At 41.9% G+C, this 22,324-nt stretch overlaps 1 protein-coding gene across 5 annotated transcripts in view; it reads left to right on the top strand.

Annotated features, from left to right (window-relative positions):
* The first annotated feature begins 2,881 nt into the window (after positions 1–2,881).
* LOC102573864 (ALK receptor tyrosine kinase) overlaps positions 2,882–22,324 on the top strand; it is a 438,013-nt gene continuing 418,570 nt past the window's right edge. The window contains exons 1-4 of one of the 5 annotated variants that reach the window (XR_009456526.1): positions 3,032–3,105; positions 3,312–3,524; positions 7,026–7,074; positions 12,586–13,795. The gene's annotated coding sequence lies outside the window, so the exon portion shown is untranslated. Of the gene's footprint in view, positions 3,106–3,311; positions 3,525–7,025; positions 7,075–7,354; positions 7,581–12,585; positions 13,796–22,324 lie in introns of those variants that run through there. The other 4 variants (XR_009456528.1, XR_009456527.1, XM_059717197.1 and 1 more) reach the window with 4 other exon arrangements.

The following is a 22,324-nucleotide window of genomic DNA, read 5'->3' as shown; positions in this document are numbered from 1 at the left end:
AGTTCCTGAAAAAAGTAAGAATTTCTCCCTCCTTTCCCCTCCATGTTCAGCAGGATGTCCCCTCCCCTCCTTTTCCTTCCTCCCATCCCTTACTCACCACTACTCTTATGTCCAGCTGTCTGGAGGTGGTGGGGGCTGCACCAGAGCCACTCCTGCCTGCTCCAGCTGATCTCCCCATGGAGCCAAGCTTAGCAGGGACGAGGGCAGCAGTGGGTGGGCCCCTCCTCCCTGTCATGGTCCTGGTGTTCCTTGCCAGCCTGGGGCTACAAGAAGGGAAGGGAACCTACCCACTACAGCTTCTGTCTCTAGCTGAACCTGGCTCTACATGCAGCCCAGCTAAAGTGACGCAGGAGCAGCTCTGTAGTCCCTCTCCAAAAACAGCTGAAGACAGCAACAATGGCAGGTGGGGGAGAGGTGAATGGGAGAGGAGGGAACATACCACTGAGTATGGAGGGAAGGAAGGGGCATGAAAAGATTCTTACCTGATTAAGGGACTTACAAAAAGTCCCCGACTACTGCACCAGCCTTGAGGTCTGCCTGTCCTGCTGTGTGTGTGTCAGGTAGTCTGGGAGCTGGGGTCCAGCCCCTCCCGCTGCAGCAGAGCGGTTCCTGTACAGTTCCTGTACCCCACTTTCTGAAATCCTCCCATGTATGTATGGTTTTAAGTTGCAGGTTTGCTTCCTGAAAATTTCCTTTCACTGTTTCTACAACCATTCTTGCCAGCAAACACGTTCATTAAAATACTCATTGCAAATAATGCAAAAAGAACACAAACACTGACAAAGCATGTTCAGGTTTCTTGTAGTAAATATTTATGGCACATCTTAAAAGCATTTTCTTTATTTGTTTCTCTTCTTCTCATCTGTAAAAAATAGGAAATAAATACCTCCCGCAAAGGAGTGTATTGAACAACTTGATTCTTTTATTAAACAAATTCAAAGATGTGCCTCAAAATCAGAGGTGTGCTTGAACTGGGTCCTAAATTAGTCTGGTATTTGATTCACCATGCATCTTGCACGTATATTATATGAGAAAAATGATGTCTGTATGTGACATTTTATGTTTGTGAAACAGCTGTACAAAGACAAGGAGGTGAGAAAAGATGTAATAACTCTGAGCAGTCATCTATAGATCTCAAAGACAGGTAACCGTCATTGTCTCAGTGTTACATATAGCATGGTATAGGTGACACTTGTGGCAAACAGTGGTTAAGAGCAATTTTTTTCAAAGTGTTAGCTAGTATTGGCTACCTCAGTTTCTGGTGCCCAACCTGAGACTTTTTAGCCTAATTTTAAAATGTCCTGAGTACCAGTTATTTAATCTGAAATCAACAAAAGCTGTAGGTACTCAGTATGTCTGATAACCACGTTTAAGCAACCAGGTTATAACTAGACAGGATGCTTAAAAAACAAAGCACCCAAAATAAGTAGACACTGCTTTGAAAATTTCAGAATCACTGATCTTCCTCAGTGAAAATAGTAATACAGTAGGAGAACTGGACCCCAGATTTCCTGACTTCCAAATCTTTTTCATTCCACTGGACTACAGCAAATTCCTTGTGTGACACATCTTCAGTGCATCAGTATGGACTATGGTGCTGAGAGGAGAAAGGTCCTTTCTAAAATGTGCCACATTTGTCTTGCTTCCCTAATTCAGAAAAATTTGGTTGGGGAAAAATGTCATGGAAGCATAAATGCAGATTTGATAAGTCTGACCTTTCTTTTCTTCTGAACAATAAATGTCAGAAAGCTTAAAATGACAAGATGGAATGGCTGCAGGTTATTTATGTCTTTAAATATTTAGGAAAGGAACACATTTTGAGACTAAATTCTAATTTACATGAATATTTTGATCTATGACTGTGGTTGTCTGGAAACTTCATGGTTGTCACAATGCTGTACAGCATGGCCACTCAGAAATTCATGACAACAGCATGGAGCGAAAGCAGATCCTTCTGCCTCCAGAAGCTATAACTTATATCAGTGGTACTAAAGGAGAATCAGCTATTAACCATACAGAATCTATGACACACAGCTAAGTACTTGCATACAGTAGGGAGGTGTGGCAAGCATAAACACAGAAACTAGCAAGTTTACTACGCTACAGTGAACACTGGGTGGGGAACACACAAGATGGCCAAAAACCTTGGAAAAGTCTGCCTATTTGTTGAAGTTGAAAATGGTCTTTGATGAATGAAAAGAACCCATTGGTTAATACTTTGCATTTACATTGAAGCTCTCGGGGCAGAGAGGGGACCGCTAAAGACTTTCATGAGAAGAAAAAAAAAAATCAGATTTTATGCTTAGTCTCCAGGCAATCCTATGGGCATCAGTAGTACATAGGTTTTCATAGAATGGGGCACAAAGAGATTGTGCAGGATTTTTTAATCAGGTGAGCTGGGATCTATACACAATTTTGTCATTAGTTTGATGTGTAATATTGGACATCTCAATGCATTCATTTGTAAAGATTTTTTTTTATTACAGCCTTTGAACTCTTTAGATGAAAAATCATATATTAGTACAAAATACTATTGTTATTATTGATGCCGTTTAAGAAAGAGAAACAATGAGTCTTTTAGTACAAACCACAAGGTTTTTGAAAATTGTAAGTAGAAACAAGCAATCAGATATAGAGATTTACCCCAAGATCTTAAGAACTAATTGCAGGACATCTATTTCCGCTCCCTGTTTGTTGTAGCAAACCCCAGAAACTTGAGTAGTCTCAATCTTGCTTGCTGTGGTACAACGAAGTTGTTTCTGCTTTGGAAAAAAAAATAAGAACCTCTCTTCTGAAACCTCACCCTACTACAAATCCAAAATAAAGCATTTAGACATCTGTTTGACATCCTTGTGGTACTTTGGAGTGAGCTAATGTTTTAGATCCAGAAACCTCAAAGATTAAGCCATTTCAAATCTAAGGCTCCATTTTGTGATGGAATAGTCAAGAAGTTTCTATGCAAAGGTTGTCTCAGAAACATCTGTTTAGCAGCTGCAGTTGTGTTGGCCACTTAGTTTAAGAGATGAGCTTCAGCTGTAGGAGGCAGTTGGTGGGGTTGAAGTTGCAATGCAATTCCAGTACTACCCTGCTGTAGGAAATCAAAAGGTTAGTGTGGTAAGAGTACTTGCAGCATTTGGTCTTCTAGTTTGGGTATCTGAGGAACTTGGAATATGGGGATTTGAGAGCCATTGTGTTGTTTAATTTTGCTAGGAATGGAAATAGAGATATAATGCTAGGAGGGAACTTGTTCTTAAAGTGTTTTCAGCTGTGATTAAGAATGTTATTTCTGAAGGTTCTTTGACATTTTCCAGTTCAGATTTGGAGATGCAAATGATTTTAATACTTTGAACAAGGCACTGAAAGTCCATAGTATGGCGGAACAGATCATAATACATTCTCCTTCCTTATGTATTCAAAACTCTGCATCTGGAGAAAACCAGGACCATTTTCAGGGTATAAGTAAAAGTAGATGATTTTGCAGCAGTGCAGAAAGTGATCAGGACTCAGGCTGGTTCCTGATCATGGTAAGTAAGTGATTTTTTTTCAAAATCTACACTGAGGGTAATGTGGTGAAACTATAGGACAAGTACATTGTTATTGTGCTGTATGTGCAGGACCCCCTTGGAACACTTGTATGGTTTTATTATAAGGAAATGATGCCACACTTCATATGTGTACTGCAGAATAGATAGTAAAGTTCTTATGGAGCTTGTATTGTATTCAAAAGCAGGGGTTTTCCACATTTATTATTATGTCTTTCTACACATTTCTGGTTTGTTGTTTTTTTTTTTAATCTCTTCTGGCTACTGGGCTGCATTCAAACACTTTACACTTCACCCATTAAAGGGATGTGGTATTTGTCTTCTCTCTCCACTTTTTTTAAAGAAGTCTGATTAAAATCCATGCATTCTTGGTTTCTTATTTTTATTTAATAGGTTAGAATAAATCTATATTTGCATGGAGAAGAATACTTAGATATTCTAGAACACCCTTCACCTGAAAGCCTCAGCACCATTTTATCATACTAAGTACCATTTTAAGTTTTCTAGGGAGATCATAAAAGCTGGAGATGAAAAAGCCTTGATAGATTAATTACATCATCCTGCAAATGCAAGATATGCTCTTCCCATATGCCAAATATCAATGCTATAGTTCAGCCAAAAGGCCAAGAATGAGCAAGAAATAAAGGCACATAAGCTCAGTAATTTACCTAAGATATCACAATAAGTCACTGAGAAAGCGAGGGACAGACTCGGAGTTCTCCCAGCCGAGCTCTTTAATGTTATTCTGTATTTCCAGTTGCCACACAGGAATTTCCTCAGCTCTTACTTTTCAAAATACTTTTTTTTTTTTTGGCATGTTTGCCATATTATTTATTGCTGCTGTTATTTTGCATTTCAAATTCTTTTCTTGAGAAAAGCTGACACAAATTTGGTTTCAGGCTCTGTCTCTGAAAACTGTCCTGTAGCATGTCAGCGTTACTTGTACTACATGTTAAAGTGTGCAGGTAAAAGGGACTCTGACATATGGTTATTTCTGGGGGAGGTTTTGTTATTGATGGTAATTAAACTTGAGGCTAATGAGAGAAAATTACTTTTCAAGGCTTAAGAGGAGGCCAGAATGGTTATTATAGGTTAATTAGTCTTCTAAAAGATTCAGTTTCAGCAACAATTTATTTTATCAGCTTTTTCTTTCATGCTGAAAGATGTGTTTGAAGGGGATTCAAAACATAATTGCTGCACTGACCTCATCCAACTCTTGATCAGCAATCTCATTTCATCAGCAAAAGGTTAATAAAATGTTTAAGAAAGGGAGTTCTGTGCTTTATATAACACACAGACAATTCAGACTAGGCCGCTCTGCAAATATTTCTTGTCAGTCTTCTGCTAGGCTCCCTTGATGTACTGCTTTACTTTGGAAGACGTATTCTGTAAAGCACAAAAAGGCAGCAATTACTTTTCTAGTTGCCACACTACAGAGACTCTGATAGTGGGTCTATTGTTAGCATTGCTATGAGACTTGCACTTATGAGGACTTAAATATCTGTTATCAAGGGGGTAGAGACTGAATTCAGTCTTTAAAAGCTCACCTAACTTACGAAAGTATAGATAAGTTCCCTGTGTGCAACATTCACTTTAGAAGAAAAGCCTAAAAATGCTTCCTCTTGTGGCTTTTCTCTTGAAGTGTCACCACAGGTGACTTGTAAGAGAGCAGCTCTTCTCCTCTTCCTCTAGTCCCTCCCAATGAAAAACTTCCTCCTTTTACCTATGCAGTCCTGTTCATCCTCAGTACTTTTCAGATTAATTGAAGTGGTATATCTGGGAAATCAAAATGAAATCTGCAGGTTTTTCACAGTCTGAAAAATAAAGTGGTGGCATGTCTCCTGTATCAGCTTGCTGGTGGGAGTAGGGAAAGGCAGGAGATCCTGTTTTTGTGGTAACTATACCCTTCTGATTCTCTCTTGTAATTGGGAAAGAGCCCAGGAGCCACAGCAGGCTTGGGATATGAACAAAGGCTGATGAGGCTATGAAAAGGCTCATCATGGACTGGGAGGCTACACTGCCTCCTGCTTATACAAAATTTACTAATTGACTCTGTTCTCCGTAACCTCCCAGCTCTTTCTGGAGAACAGCAGTTGAGCTCCTTTCCTCTATTCCTTGGAGAAACAAGCTGAGGCCAGGTCAACTATAATGCAGCCATGCAGAGAAGTAGGGCCAAGATGTAGCTGACTGTATAGTAAAGGGATGGCTGAACATAATGTACAGGAGGAGAGAGTACACTGATATTAACTAACCTGTCTTCTCCTCCAAGTATCCTTATCTTGTACCTCATGAAAAACCCTCTGGCTAAACATCCAGCTTGGGTGTTATATCTCTTAGTATGAGGGAATGTGGAGTGGGGTTGCAGAGTCTAAAGCCCTCTTGGTAGGTGATGATGCCCTTGGCTGCTGTCAACCAAATGGAAGATTAGAGACTGTTCTAAACTGAAGTCTTCTGTTAATGTGCTGTGCAACAGCTTAAATAAAAACAACTTGGTTCTTAAATATAAGGTTTCTATCTCTTAATAATACACAACCTCCCCACTTAACTCTCCCCAGCACATCCATTTGGGATATATGTGGCTTGTCTGTTTTCTTTTTTCCTTTCCTGCCCTTCCTCTGTCATAGGGGGTATGGTTCCTTTCCTAGGTAAAATATGGTCAAATGATCCTAATGGATTGCTGTCAGTGCAGTGGCTCAGATGTTGATAGCTTTTGTCCTATAGAACATGGTAGGCTATGTAGTTTTTGCTACTAGGTGGTTTATAATTGTGATAATGGGGGTGGATCCAGAGGGGAGGCCACAGTACAGTTGCACTCCCTACCCTCTTGCTGTGCCATGTGTGAGCTCTTAGTGTGGGGTATGGCCAGGGCCCTGCTTTTGCTCTGCTCAAGAGCCCAGGGGTGAGAGTTGCTTCTGTTGAAGCTCTTCCCTTCATTTCTCCTGCTGCTGAATTCAGTGGAGAGGGAAGGGTGAACAACACCAGCGTTCACCCTCTGGGGTCTGGAGCCACACAAATGCAGGGCCTCTGCCCAGACCCCGCCCTGATCAGTTGGTGAACTCGGAGCTTGCTGCTCATGCAGAGTTCCAGCAGAAGCTGAATTGGCTATGTAGTGCATGCATAGTGAGCTCTGAGCTAGGTGTCCAGTCAAAGTGGGGAGGGGAAGGTGAGGCTGCCTTATTCCTGGATCTGCTGCTGGCTGGAATGAACAAATATTTGTTGTGTGCCTGCCTGAAATCACAAGGGACTGGATTTGATAATCCTGAATGCCCCTTCCAATCCTGTGTTTATAAATAATGATGTGATTTGCAGCAGAACCCAGGTGGCCTGCCTTTTACCCTCTTGTCATATTTTTGAAGGCTTGCTCCTCTCATTTGAAGGCTGAGAAGCATGCTCCCCGAGCTCCAGCAGCCTGCCCCTCTCGCAACTTAGCCCCTGTATGCCCTTGACAGCTATGCTCTCAGATTTTTTTCTTTTCTTCCCCAGATACTCTGTGCTTTTGCTGGAAGACTACTCTGGGTGTTGGATAAGCATTGTAAGCTTTCTCAGCCCTTAAATAAAAAACATTTTTTGTTAATATCTATTTAACTTAATCAGACTTTAATTGCATTAACATCTCCAGGGTCATTTGGAAAAATTTTCAGCTGGTCATAAGACTTGGCTACCTCACACTTCCATGAAAGACATGCTCTCTTCTCCCCCTTCCCCTGTGAAATGTCGGGTAGAATTAAAAAAAAAAAAAGGGCCCCGGTTATAGCTGGAAGGAACAAACGGGCATAAAACCACAAACTCACTTCTTCATTTTTCTTTTGAAGGCCCCCTTAAAGAGTTCATCTACTTGATGTCCTGTCCTGCATCAGGTTTTTCATCGAACTTCTTACTGAGCACTGTGGGGAAATCCTGCACTTGGATCAGTGGTTATGTCTAACCCTTTGTAAGATGTAAACTCTCTTGAGTTTTCCTGTATGTAGGAATAAGAAGGGGTCAGCCAATTTGCCTGTGGAGAAGCTGGGCTGCTGGACCATAAAACTGAGTAATTGGAAGAAGGGTGGGGGGAGAGGGTTTGAAAGAAACGTGGGCATATTGTTATGGACTTTGCATTAAAGCAGTAAGATGGTGTTAAATACAAGCTTCTTATTTGTACTGAAAAAAAAAATCATAAACAGAAATAGCCTGCAAACTACAGCCTGATGTTTAATGCAGAAAGGAAGCTCCTCTGTCCCTGCAGCCCAGGACCTGGGCTTCCTACTGAGAGCACCCTTTTGATCTTTGCCAGTGTGCCACATCATGATGCAAATCAAAGCCTCTGCACACAGGCATCAGGCTGTGTTGCCTTTGGAAGGGCCTGTTTTTTACCCTGGAGCATGAAGTCCTTGCATAAACTACAGGGCAAGTCTGTATATAGATATTAAATATTTTGTTGTTGGTAACTGAATATTGGGCAGGGGTTGGCAACCTATGGCTCATGAGCCAGATCCAGCCTTCAAAGAGGTCTGGTCTGGCTTGCCAAGGGTCAATCTGGCATGGGGGATCCATGACATGGAACTGTACTATAATTCTCATTCCTTCTGCAGCATTTTCCTCTACTACTAAGCCTCTGTTCTCACTCTCATGGCAGAGGAGTTTGAGATCAATGGCATGAGTAAGCACAAGCAACTAGCTGCTCTGGAGGAGGCAGTGACTTGCAGTCCACAGTAGGGGCAACGTTGCAAAGGGTTGGCCATGCCAGCAAAAGGTTGCCAACCACATTCTTACCTGGGAGTCATCTTCTGCCAAGTCTTCAATCACAATTACTGAGCTTGGAAGAACTGTCTGCTGGGGAGCTCTAGGTATAGACTTGAGAACTTGGGAAGTCTTAGCATATGCAATTTTTGTTTGTTTGTCTTATTTTTTTTCCCAAGGGCAAGCAACTTTTCTTTGAGGGATGGACTTCCCTCATAGATGGCAAATGCTCACTAGTAGTCAACTGACTAAGGCCACTTTGTTTCCCTTTGAGCTGAGGTGGTTTGTGTGAAGAAGGTGCAAATATTGCACTTAGTTTGTCATACAAAAAACTAGAACACTTGGTTCCAAAATGATACCTTTTATTAGACCAACTGGAAAATGGCAAGAAAATTGTCCTTTTCTGCAAGCTTTCAAGATCAAAGTCCATTCGTCAGGCTCTGGGAAAAGTGTAGATGGTACAAGATGGTAACAAGTCCCCATAGGTAGGAAATAAACTTCATTTTTGCACAGAGGGAGCTGAAGATGAAAGTCTGTCCCTCTGGGTCCATGAGAGTGTCTTTGTGAGTTACGCTGAGTAGCTCTTTGTGTTGATTAGGTAGAATTACTTCCCTGAAGGTGTCAGATGGGAGGCAGGGAGGTAAAAAACAAAACAAAACACTTCCTTGTAGTTCTGCAGTGAAGTTTAAAATCCAAAAAAAAATCAATTGAAATTCAGCATCTTCCATGTTTCAGGGGTGTGCTTGGTAGCCGTGTTGGTCTGAGACAAAAAGACATACAAAAAACTAGAACTCTTGGTTCCAGAATGATACCTTTTTATTAGTCCAACTGGAAAATAGCAAGAAAATTGTTTATCTTCAGCTCTCTTTGTGTAAAACTGAAGTTTATTTCCTACCTATGGAGACTTTTTAACATCTTGTACTATCTACGCTTTTCCCAGAGCCTGACGAAGGGACTTTGATTCCAAAAGCTTGCAGAAAAGGACAATTTTTCTTGCCATTTTTCAGTTGGTCTAATAAAAGGTATCATTTTTGGAACCAAGAGTTCTAGTTTTTTGCATGTCTTTTTGTCTCGGACCAACATGGCTACCAGGCACTTAGTTTGTGGTAGTTAACAAGCACATGCTGAGCACTATACCAAGCTGTGGTGGAAGTAGGTCTGAAAGCCAGGAACACTATCTGCTATGAGGCTACAGACTTACCTTCCAGCTTCAGCAACAGGGCACCATTCATTTTAAGGGTAACTCCTTCTCTCTCAGCCATCCTAGTAGCACTAAATCCAAAAAATATATACAGATTTTTTTTTTTTGTAATTTGCAGATGAATCCCAGTTAATTCCAGTGTGCAAAGCTATGGCCAGCAAATGTGACTTGAAAGCAGAACACAGGTGATTTAAAATGTGAAGTTCCAATTTCCAAGGAGTAGCTAAGGCTTAAATCATTTGAGCTTTATTAAGATCAGCAACAGGCCCCTACTTTTCGTTCTCTGCTTTGTCAATCCAAAATCCTTTCTTATCTCTAGATACAAAAGCAGCATTAAGTTTTAAGACCTGATTCAATAACGTTTTATGGATAATGATTATAGTTGATATACATAGGCTGGTTCTCAAACACTTAATGCATTGAGGTTTATTACTAGCGTAACACATTAGCTTTTTTGCATTAGCTATAAAACAATATCATAGATTTTATATGAATCTATCATATAGATCTATATCTATCACTTTGAAATGCATTGTTCTAGCTCCCAATAGCATATTCATGTGCTAGTCACTCCCACAGTTCGCAGTTAAAAATTCTTCAACTTTGTGGGAAAAGAGAAACATGTTATTTGGGGAGTCTAAATTGCATTAGGTAAAACAATGGAGAATGGGATAATTATGGTAACAGAATAATTTATTGCTGACACGGGAGAATATACTAGATTACTTAGGGGCCAGAAATTCTTGGGTATCCCCAAAGTAAGTAGAGGGAAAATTTATCTTCCTTTATGATGGGGAGACTAAGACTTTTTGGTGATGACTTTCAGGGAAAAATTTCACACTTGAAAATCTGCAGCTTATTCAAAACATTGGAGGTTCCAGGATGTGTAAAATTTACCTACCCAACCCTTGTTTCCAAACCTTATCCAGAAGTTTCCAGTATAACCTGGTTCTGTTCAGGTCAGAAATAAAAGATGCACGTCTCATGCGGATTTTGTGGAAAGGGCATAAACCAAAGACTTGGATGATTCAAGCCTTTTATCTTTCTTTTCTGCCAGCAGGATGTGCTTGGTCTCCATTTAGGACCTGCATATACAGAGGGTATGAAAATGGCATGTGCAAAAAAACCCCCAACCAACCCCCCCCCCAAAACAAACAAACAAACAAACAAACCCAAAACTGATTTGTTTTTTGTTTCCAGTATCAAAAATGGCACAGTTCACATTCTAGGCAAAGATCTAAGGGAGGGAAAGAATTCTTATGGGTTGGGACTCCTAGAATTGTAAAGCATGAAGTGGTGTAATGTCAGCTACTGTGGGGGTGAAGTTTTAGATCTCATAGGCCAATACACTTTCTGTTTCATTGACATAAAAAAAAAACTTAGATGGAAGATTTCGTTTCTAAGCTTGAGAGGTTATTCAAAGTGAACCTTTGGGCATTCACTCATTACCTTTATAGGTATCTGGCCTTTTTTTCTATTCAGGCTTTTTTTTTTTTTTTTTTTTTTTTTTTACACACTTCCTACTTTCAACTTTTTTTTGTATTGGAGCTTGCCTGAGGGGGTGGCTTTCCTAATAAGAAGCTGCCTGCTTATATTTCTCTGCCTTTTTGATGAGAAAACAGAAGGGAATTCTAAAATGCTTTGGGAGTTGTATGGTGGCCTTGCTTTGACATGTCTAAATATGTGAGTAATGGGGACACTTAGAACTGATTTATGCATGACTAGTGCTCAAGGATGAGGAATCCCAAACTGTGGGCAGTAGAGCTTGGAGAGGAGAGCTACTCAACAAGATTAATGAGGAGAGAGATCTCTACAGTAATGAGACACAGTTCTGGCCAGAAAGTGAACAGTGAAGCACTAGATAGCCTTAGGGAGTCGGAGGAAGATAGCAAATAGTTCTAAAGAAGCTTTCAAGTATTTTTAGAGACAATCAAGAAACGTTGTCAGCCTTGCAATGGCCTTGTAAGGCAGGTAAATTATTGCTCCATGAGGTGTGAATAAACGGAGTTTAAGTGACCTCCTCGGAGGTGTGTGTTAAATCGGTAGAAGTGAGAATAAAACCTAGGAATCTTGATTCTGAGTTATAACCACTAGGGCTTATGAAATGCAAACCATTAGGAAGAATAGGACTAGATTCAAATAGAAACAAATGATATTGGGCAATAGAGCACATGAAAAAGTTATGTGCAAGAAGAACAAGTAACAGCAATAAAGTTGGATTTCTCTAGTATGATTGATCAAGAGACTTGTTTGAAAGGCCAAAGAAAACTACATCCTTTAGCTGACAAGTCATTGCTTTGTTAAGGGCCTGATGGCTGAGGAGATGAGTAATTTTCCTGACAGGGAGGGAATCGTGGCTGCATGCTTCAGTATAAAGGGCATCAAGAAATAGGTATAAAGCATGACTAACTCTGATCGCATACAAGGATCTAAATAATTAGAGGCCATTCAGAATTTGGTTATGGAGAAGGTAATGCTGTGCGATTATGGCACTAAATTGTCAGAGTATGACAGTTACACAATCCTATAGCATATTTTATCCAGAAAAAAATCCAGAAATCTGAAAGCATTTCATCAGATGATTTACAAATTATGTGGCTGCAGAAAGTATTTTTCTACCATTGAGTCACTCATGTGGTAAAGCCTAGTAACTATTCACCATTGCATTGGAAATGCAAAAGTTATGGGCAGGCATGGATTTTAATGACCAGGAGAGGCTGAAGAATTGCTCCTATGTCTCAATCAAAATGCTATCCCTTCTCATCTGTCTCACCCATGGCTATGAGCTTGGGGCTGAAATTCTTGATTTCAGTGAGCTAGGAATTCATCCCAGGTCTTATGGGATGAAATAACCAGAATTTCTTTGGAGGAGTCTTACCAGGAGATAAACTTAAATGAATTGCCATCAGAGAAACTGGGCAAGTGAAACCTGATCAAATTTTAAAGAATTGGTTCCATTCTCAATTGGATGACCTAAAAAGTTGAGGGCTTTTCCTATTTAAATAGATAAACAACAAGCAGAGTAATATTTTGGTGAACAATTAAAGTAATCTTTTATTTGCTTCACTGCAACACTTGGGTACAGCTTCTTTTTTTTTCTCTTTTTGTTTTTTCCTTTCCAAGGTTCTTCTACAGGGTGCTGTTAACTCTGGAGATTCTGACTGAGGAGGCAATGCTGGGACATGATATTGGTGAAATCTAACTTGGTTGGATGACTAAAAATAATAACCTGTACCATGGAGCCCTAAAAATTATTTGTGTGATGGTTTCTGTCTGCTTTGGGAGTTGTGTAGTATCTGACCTAAGATAATTATGCAGTGAAAGTGAAGTCTGTAAACCTGTAAAATAACTCTGAATATAGAGAAGGGAAAAACTGCAAGTAATAAACAACGGAGGAGTAATTTGATGTAAAGGGGCTTATTTTTAAGTACACTAGCTTGAACAAAGAAGGCTATGACACTGAAAATTAAATAGAGAAATATCTTCTAAGCACCAAAGAGCTGGAGCATAAGATACTGAAAGAAATTCAGGAGTTATTGCTGGGGAAGGTTCCCTCAAGCTGTCAGACACCTGAGTGGATGACTCACTGGGGTCTTGTCTGAACTGATGGAAGAAAGAAGTCAAAAGGGATGGCATTATCACCACAGAAAGACACTATTTAAACTTGATACCCAGTGCACAACCCTGTGGAGGAGTGGTGGTCACCCTACCACAGGAATAGCTGAAAAGACTGAATCAGAGACAAGCTCTTCCCTCCCATTTCAGACATCACCAGGCAAAACTAAATGCAATACTTATTGGCCCCTCATATGGCCTCTAGCATGTGGAGAAGTTACATTATATGTATGTTTGGCATCAATACGTTGACAACTTCAGGTTGGCAGGCCAGGCCTTTTTACCATTTAGTTCTCTTGAAACTAGTGGTTTTGTCACTTGTTTGCTTGGTTTAGTGACCAAAACAGAAGTGCCCACATTGTCCTTGCCCTCTTCCACATACGCATTTGGCCAATGAGAGCCTGAACACTTGTTAATAACAGGTGGTGGTAGAGACTCATGGTTAGCATGTCTTGTAGTCCAAAGTGTTGGCTTGTATAGTTCTGTGTAAGCTGGTCCTGCCTTGGCTTGTCATGTCCCATGCCATAGAGTTGGGCCCTAGGAATGAGGGAGGAGTCTCATTCCCATAGCTGACTGACAGAGCCTGGAACTGATGCTAGTGGGAGTAAAGGGAGAGGTGTCAGAACTCATTTTTAAGCAAGTGATCAAACCTCTCTGAATCTGTGTATAACTAAAGTACAATAAAAAGAATAGCCTCTCTTCACAATCCTATTGCTAACATTCCTTCTTCCACTTGCTACTTTTAATGTCTCTGAAGACAGGGTTTCAGATTCTACTTTTTGTCAACAGATTGTTATGTTTTTCCTGGAAGTTCAGAAGAGCTTTGGATGACAGATCCCAGAAGACTCTAAATCAGTGATTCTCAACCTTTTCTAGACTCAAGACAGTTTTAGAAAATGCCAGCTCTATTTATTTTGCTTGGGTTTTTTTGACTACAGAAAAATAATAAGAATTCTTCTACTTCAAAAAAATGCAAACCATACAACAGATCAAGATGTTTTTATTGAGATGGATTCCCATCTGAAATCCATAGGTTTATCTTGTGAATTGTGAGTAGGTGTTGGTACACCTAACAGTGTATATTGCACAGCATCGGGTGGCACCTCTTAAAAATCACACCCGTTTTTTTTTTGTTTGTTTTTTTAAACTGTTGCTCTAAGGCAGGGGTGGGCAAAATGTGGCCTGGGGGCTGGATGCAGCCTGGCAGGCCATTCTATCTGGCCTGCAGGGCCCCTAAAAATATTTAATAAATTAACATTTATCTGCCCTGGGCTGCCTGTCATGTGGCCCTCTATGGCTTGTCAAAACTCAATAAGCGACCCTCTGCCCAAAATAATTGCGCACCCCTGCTGTAAGGGAAGGATAAAGGAATTCCCTGCTCCCTTTACCCTCGCTTTGATAGATACTTCAGGGCACCTCTGGTCAAAATATATAATTTAAATAGGAAAAGGCACATTCACTTCCCCCATCCCCTCCAAACGATCACAATCATAATGTTAAAAGATGTTCAAAAGGCACATATTTCTTTTGAAATAGGTGCAGGAATGAGTTACTTAAATATAATAATAAAAGAATGGGGGACTTGGAAGGCAAAAAGAAACACGGCCAAAAATCCTCTTAGACCAGAAAATGCATCTAACTCAAGATCTTTGCTTGAATAGAGAATCTTTCAATCTGTCTTCAAGATGAGACTGAAAATGACCTATTTTTTTTCCCCCTCAAAATCCATTCAAAGGTAACTTTGTGAAAGCCAAGCCCTATTCAGAAAGATAAAAGATGGAATGCTCTCTCCTTTTCTTCCATAGAAACATATGGAAAAGCCAGAGAGGGGACTAGCTTCATGTGGAAGAGGAGAAGTTATTACAGGGGATCAGGCTTGGCTGCACTAATTCAGAACAGCAATGTCAGATATGAAGAAAATTGGATGAGAGTAGTGAAGAACTAATGAAAGCACCGATTCAGTGGGGTATGAGGGGAGAAACCTCCACCCTTTCCCCTTTTGAGTTATCTTTTTAGTCAGAGCTTACTGTAGTTTAGATGCAACCTGTTCTCTTCTGACCTGCTGTTCAGTGATCACAGCATCTGATAAAGTAGGTTGTCACCTGTGAAAGCTCTTAACTTTCTGAAATAGTCTTTAAGGGCACTTTTACATGTGCTCCGGGAACTGTTCTAATTTAAGTGCCACAGTGTCTTGTACATCAGCATCCCTGTGCTTAAATATGGTGGTGAGGGCACTTGAACTAAAGCTCGTATCTGCCCCGCTGCCATTTTTAAGTGTGGGGGTGCTGATGCACACAAGACTCAGGAGGCTGCTGGAGCTTGGTAATTGCCACTCTCAAGCAGATTCGATTAATCGATTCAAGTGTGTCAGAGCAGCGTCTGTGCTCATGTGTAGGCACCCTAAGGTGCTACCCTGCCCTACTTTCTAGTGCTTTAAGTGAAGGGAAAGGCAATTTCTGAGAGCTAAAACTCTTTCATTCTGTTGATCTTGTTTGCCCCCTCTCTCTAGCTACATTGTGTCTGTGTGCTTTGAACTTTGAGGGTAGATACAGATGTTTGGGGAGGTTAAGGGGATGCTGTAATGGGTTTAAAATGGCCATCTGATCTAACTTAATTCATTCATGTGTGGACCTTACACTTTGATTCCTAGTTTGATTGATCTAAATGTGACACATGCAGAAGTTCCAGGAAGGTTAGATCAGTCAAAAAAAAAAAATGGCCAACATAGTCTAATTTAACTGTACCTCAGAAACCACTAAATTAGACCTGATATGGTTAGACTGAACTAACTGAACTTCTGTACACGATCTGAGTGCAGCCCCAGGCCTGGGAGAGTCTAGCCACTGACCCTAGCCCTGGGGCAATGTTCTTCCCTTCTCCCCTCCTATTTTAGCTTCCTGTTGCCCTCCCTCGCCACCCCCCCCACCCCCGATCCTACAAGCCACCCCCAGTACCAGATTCACCAGTGTCAGGAGCCAATTGAAATAAGTCAGGGTGGGGGAAGGGTCAGGTGGGATCAGGGGGCTTGGTTCACTAAGGATGGTTGTTCATCTTGCAGGGGAAGGAGAAGGGAAGAGAGGGGGAGAGCCCTCCTAATCATACCAATCACCCCTGTGAAGCTGCCAGTCCTGTCCCCCCCCTCCCCAATCCACTCCCCCCTTCCTAACTGACTTCAATCAGGCTCCTGGCACTAGTAAATGCTGGTAAAACTGGTTCCAGGATGAGAGGTATAGTGGAGTTTGGCAGAATCAGAGTCTCCAGTCCTGCCCCCTGCAGATCCCACTAGCCTTTCTTATCCTGCTTGCCTCTCCTCCTACCCCACTTACCTTAGATCAGGCTCCTGGTACCTACCTAATTACTGAGTTAGATTGGGAGGCACTTTTAACCCAATGTAATTGTAAGGGCTATACAAAGCCCAAATCTGATTTCCCCCCACGGGAAGAAGAGAAGCTTTGTAAGATGATCTCTAATCTGCTGGTATAGCTCCCTAGCCTACTAGCTAAAGGCTAGCTTTCAATCTATGAAATTGGTGTTTCAAGCTGATGCTGCACCATTCCCAAGTTTAATTTCTGATCAAACTAGTCAGAAACTCACTCAGCTTCCACACACTTCCAGGACATAAGTGATATCTATCCCAGTCTGGCTTCAGGCTTGAGATGCAGAACAGAGATGGACCTGTGTGCACTAATAAGTCATCTCTTGTCCATGAGCACACACTGAGTTGATCAGAGTGAAGTACTTACCAGCACTGGCATTTAAAAAAAAAAAAAAAAAAAAAGCATACTTGGAAGAGGACAACATGGTATCCAAAGTGTTGTTCCCACTTTCTGCCAGGGTTATTTCTGGCTATTTATGTTTTTTGACTCTCTAATGTAAAATGTGTACTCATACTTGACAGCAAAGAGAACCTAGATTTATACCCCTAATACCCTCCCCACAGGGGAGTGCCATCTTTGCTGAAGTATAGATCCAGGCTCCTTCTTGCTTGCTGCCCTTCTGGTACAGTGATTCACTCTTGCACTCTTGGCTGTCTAGTGGCATAACTTCTGCAAGAAGGGTGGAGAGTGACTTCACCCAGATCACTCTGTAGTCTGAGGGCTATGGCATTCTTCTAGGAGGTGTGGGTTGGAGTCCATTTAGGCTGAGGCAGCTTAGATCCTAGCTCTCCCCCTTCTTGGATGAGTGTGCTAATCATCTGGCTATTGTGTTATTTTGTGTCTACCTTCTGCATCTTGAACAGACAGAATGGCCTCCTTTACAGCCCTGAGTTGGGTGCCCAAGCTCTGAGAAGAGTTGGGAGTTCATACACAACACTGTGCCTAAAGTTTCCTCTTGGGTGGCAGTAAGTGGCACTGTGGTTGGCACAGGCACTCTGGATCACCTGTGAGAGGTGCCTGACTCCCCACTAACTACATAGAGATCCTAGGCCCCTAAATCTATGCTGAGCTTTCTTTTGGGACAAAGTACCTGTATTAAGTGTATTGAAGGCTAAATGAAGATGTTGATGAAAATGATCTGGATCTAGTTCTGTTGTCACTCCACAGTCTCTAAGGTGATTGTTCATAATTTTTTTTTTTTTGGTTTGATGCCCCACCTCGGACTTGTCAGGATGTGGAATGACATTGTGATAGCACATTTACACTGGAGTGTATTTTTCTTTTTGTTCTAAAGCACAACAAAACAAAGCAAAAACCCTTACCACCACATACAATGTAAGTCCTTGTAGATAGTCAAGATCTGGATCGGCCCTGGTCTTGGTATTGAAATGTTATCAAGATTCATCCCAAAGCTTTGAAATGCCTTTGCTAAGCAATCCATTATCTGAAATGGATCCAGAAAAAATGGCTATCTTCCTATTTTGGGACTGACCTAGAACCAAAGCTTCAGAGGCGGGTTTGGATCTCTTAGAGACTTAAATTCAAGCTTCCCTAAAGCTAGTGAACAGCAATTTGTTTAAAAAATAGCTCAGTTAACTAATGGAAGGACTCTATTGTAATATAATTATTCCTCAGTATGAGCTAACATGCTGTTATCTGGCCTGAAGCGGGTCTAACGTGAAAGCAGAAATAGCACTTCTTATATATTTTATGTAATCTTCTTTCTGTATACATAATGCCTCTGAAAGAGGTATGCAGAAAAATCTGCTTCTCAATGGCTGCTCTGAATAGGACTGAATCTATGGCAAACCTGAAAGAGGGGCAATAGCAAGGTGATAATCCAGCAGTTTAGCTTGTACCACTGTCTATGTGGGGAAGTGATTCAGGTGACTTCTTAGTCTTAAGTGGAGGGAGATAAGGATGCTTTTATCACTTGAAGAAAAAAAAAAAATTGAACAGCTATGCAAACAAAAGGAAAACTATTTTCTGAGCGGTACTTGGATAGGAATATAGCACAGTGAAAAAGCCCGAACCAATAGCTTCTTTCATACTTTTTCTTTGGTATCTTCTATACTAAAACTCTAGCTTTCAATATATTAGGAAACTTATCAAAATATAGATGAGAAGGGCAAGGAATTTTGGGGTGATACCTCTTATTGTATCAACTATATAGTTGGGAGGAATCTTAGACAAGCTTTTGGGCACAAAGTACCCTTCCTCAGGTCTGGGAAGGGAGAAGACAGAGCTTGAGCTAAGTATGAGATGCACATTATAGTGATATAACTGCATACATAAATAAAAACATCCTTCTTCAGATAGGACATATATGGCTAGAAAGATACAGGAATACATGCATTTACTTACCAATATAGGTACTTATAGTTGTATATATTACAGCCCCTATCCAAGGTCAACTGATTTAGGCCAGGCATATCCAAGATCCAGTCCATTGGCTTTGGAACAATGCTGCATGTTGTGAGAGGAGCTGATCTGAAATGTGCTGCATGTAGCTGCACTGGGCTGGGGGCAGGATCTGGTGCCATGAGTGCTGCATGTGGCACAAGGGATCAGTCAGGGGTACGTGCTGCATGCAGCACCTGTGCCAGCTCCAGGATCAGTCCTGATAGAGCCCACAGAGGCTCCATGCACTGAAGTCAATACACAGGGCTGGTCCAGTGTGAGCACTCATGCAGCACACACAGCCGGTACAGGGTATGTGTAAGCCCCAGATGGGTGTCAGTGTATACTGTGTGCAAGGCTGTCCAGGACATGCATTGTATGAGATGCCCTTGCTGAACTGGCCCTACATGCTGGCCCTGGTGCATGGGGCCTGTCTGGTGGGAGTCCATAAACCTCATCCAGCCCACAGGGCTGGATGAGTTTCAAATCCACCTGATTTAGTCTGAAATGCGATCCCTAATAAACCTTCTAACCTGAGCAGCTAAGATCAAAATGAGGAGATGGATGCAAGAAAATAATTTTGCTTTGGAACTGAAAGTGTTGCAGTTTGTTGAGAGTGTTTCTAGTATTTTGTCTTTGTAACAGGTTGCCCTCCCCAGCGCCATCTTCCTGATATCCGCGCCTTACGTGGGGCGCCCTTGGTGGCTTCTCTGGTGTTCTTATGTCCTGCCCTATACTCTCCTGCCACGTCTTGATGGAAATTATTATGCAAGCAGGAGACTGCCTATTGTACTGTATATGTTGGGGTCTTTCTCCTATGCGAGCCTGACCCATTTTTCTCTAGCTAGGCCTCCCTGTCTAAACCCACTAAACGGGGTTTGACTTCGAGACTCTAGCCTTTTCCAGTGTCTTGGGGTTTGTGGCCTCCTTTCCTGCTTCAATCTGGGGCTCGGCCCTCCCTGCCCCGAGGCCCCAGGTGCCGGCCCCACAGCCAGGGGCCACAAGGTCAAAACCAGGGGTGACCCCAAACTCACACCCTTTCAGCCCCCCCCACAAAAAAACCAAAACAAAACTGCACCCCTGGTGTACCAGACCTCCCTGGCCTTTTTAAGATTGCACCTTCTGGTGCCGGGGTCTGTGCCCCCAATAGCCGCACCCTTGCTGGCGCCGGGGTCCCCACTCCGTAGTGGGTCCCCAAAATTGAGGCTTCTTTCCCCTAATAGCTTCACCTAAACTGCCAGCATCTATCCAATAATCAAAAAAGGAAAAATGATTGCTGGTGGCAGTTATTATATTCAAGCAAAGCAGCAGGTCAGCTTACATTCGCAGGGTTCGTGCTTCATCTCCCCCCTATCAGCTCCAGTCCTTGCTGTGGCGTGGCTGCCGTCTCTCCCTGGCTTCCATAATTAATACCTTTGGATCACTCACCCAGCTTCTAAATGGAGCTCTTGGAGACACTCCTTCCCCTTTGGCTGCTGACCCCCTGACTGCCATTCTGCCCAGGGTTTATATAGTCCTGCCCCTTCTGGTTAGCTGACTAGCTGGCCAGGCTCAGCACTTAACCCCTTCCTCACCAGCACTCTGTGCCCAGAAAGTTCTGGCCTTTAAAGGGATGGACCTGCTTTCTGGTGACAGGGCTAGGGTTCCCTGTTACAGTCTTGCTTCTACACTATCCTGTATCTTCTATACTTTTCATATTAATACAAATAAGACCATGCTAAACTTGTCTGGGATAGAGGCAGACCTCTAAACCAGTGGTTTTCAACCTGTGGTCCATGAACCCCTTGGGGTCCACAGACTATGTCTAAAGGGTACACAAAAGATGACTGATCAATCAAAAGTAGGTGAATACCAACAGTTGCAAACCCTTTTGGAAATTCTGAGGACATATGGACCCCTTTGATTTGTAAGTGAAAAGAGGTTGAAAACCACTGCTCTAAACTGAGGAACTGGATACCCAAATGAGTTATATAATGTAAATAGTTGGGGGACTATCTTGGATACTGTAGGGAAGGTAACAAGCTCTAACCTGCTGCAAGCTTTGCCTTTCTGATCTTTCAACTTAATGCTTGATGCAGTCAGTTTCTGAGTTAACTCTTTCTTTTGCATATGTTTACGTGGTATTGACTAGTCCAGTGGTGCTCAATCTTCCAGTCCCATAGGCTGGATGTGTGTTGTGGGGCTGGCCTGGATCCCAGAGATATGGTTCTTCCACAGGCCTGATCCAGCATGAGGTGAGAGCATCCATAGACAAACCCCATGCAGTGCAGCATTCTGGCTCACCCCTGGGTGCTACATCTGGCTGTGGAGCACCTCTGAGCATAGGCCTGACTCTATGCACTGGATCCAGCCACGTGCCAGCGCAATCTGGTCATGTCATCTAACCCATGAAACTCCACGTGGGTCTAGAAATTTGGCAGTAGGGAAGTGGTGGCAGCAGTAATCGCCACAGCTGCCAGACTTGCATGCTAGATTCAACCTCTGGGCCAGTGTTTGAACATCACTACTTAATATTTGTTTGCACTAGCCTAAAGTGCAGTAATACATAAAAAAAAAACTACTGTGTCTCTCAGGCCTGATACTGCTAGCAGACTCTTTCCTTCAGTACAGTTGCTAGAGGGCCATACTCTTAAAGCTTGTGCATGGATGAAGTTCTGAATGGCTGTGAGTTGCACCATAACATCAGACACAAAGTTCCAGGGTGCCAGTCAGGTGTATGGGACCCAATTTGCCTTGCCCACCTCCTCTTGGATTTAAACAAATGCCCACAATGGGAGTTCCTGCAAAACTTGTACTTCTACTTACAGCTATAGGATTTTAATTTATAAAGAGGCCACAGCAAAATTTCCAGATGCCCTGAAGACACTGCTGCATGTTGTTTCTGTAGTCCCAGTAAAGTCTTTCGGCTGGCTTTTCAGGGCAGACCAAAAATGGAGAGCTATACATACATTATTCCATCCCTCTGGGATTTTTTTCCCCCCTTGTGCATAGTAGCTATTTGAAAATCTCTGTAACTTGGAATGTCATGCTCGTATTTATTGTATTCCACACACCTGATTACTCACTTTTGTAGGTCAGCAGAATAAAGCAATGTTCAGAGCAAAGGACTTTCCTAACAAGATCACTGAGTCCTGAGTCATGCATGAGTTCTCTAGGAAATGTCTTGAGTGTTTGGTTGTTAAACATGACTTGTCTTTGGCTGGCTTGCAGAGCCTATATATAGTTAATCCTTTGATACTTATTGCTTGCCATCCTCCTTTTAATGGCTTACTGAAGCTACTGCTACTAAAACTCCATATTGTACTAGCCTTTAAATACCTCAGTTGAGGAGTGGGGCCCCACTGTTTTAAAAATGTAGATAAACAAGCAGATGATCCCAGCCTCAAAAAAAAAAAAAAAATAAAAAAAAAATATGCAATTTGAGCATGGAATAAGAGACAACAAATGAATACAGCAGACTAATGAAGAGT

Source organism: Alligator mississippiensis, chromosome 1 (assembly GCF_030867095.1).
Source record: "Alligator mississippiensis isolate rAllMis1 chromosome 1, rAllMis1, whole genome shotgun sequence".
NCBI lineage: Eukaryota > Metazoa > Chordata > Crocodylia > Alligatoridae > Alligator > Alligator mississippiensis.
The sequence above is the reverse complement of the archived record's forward strand: the minus strand, read 5'-3'. Positions and strand labels throughout refer to the sequence as shown.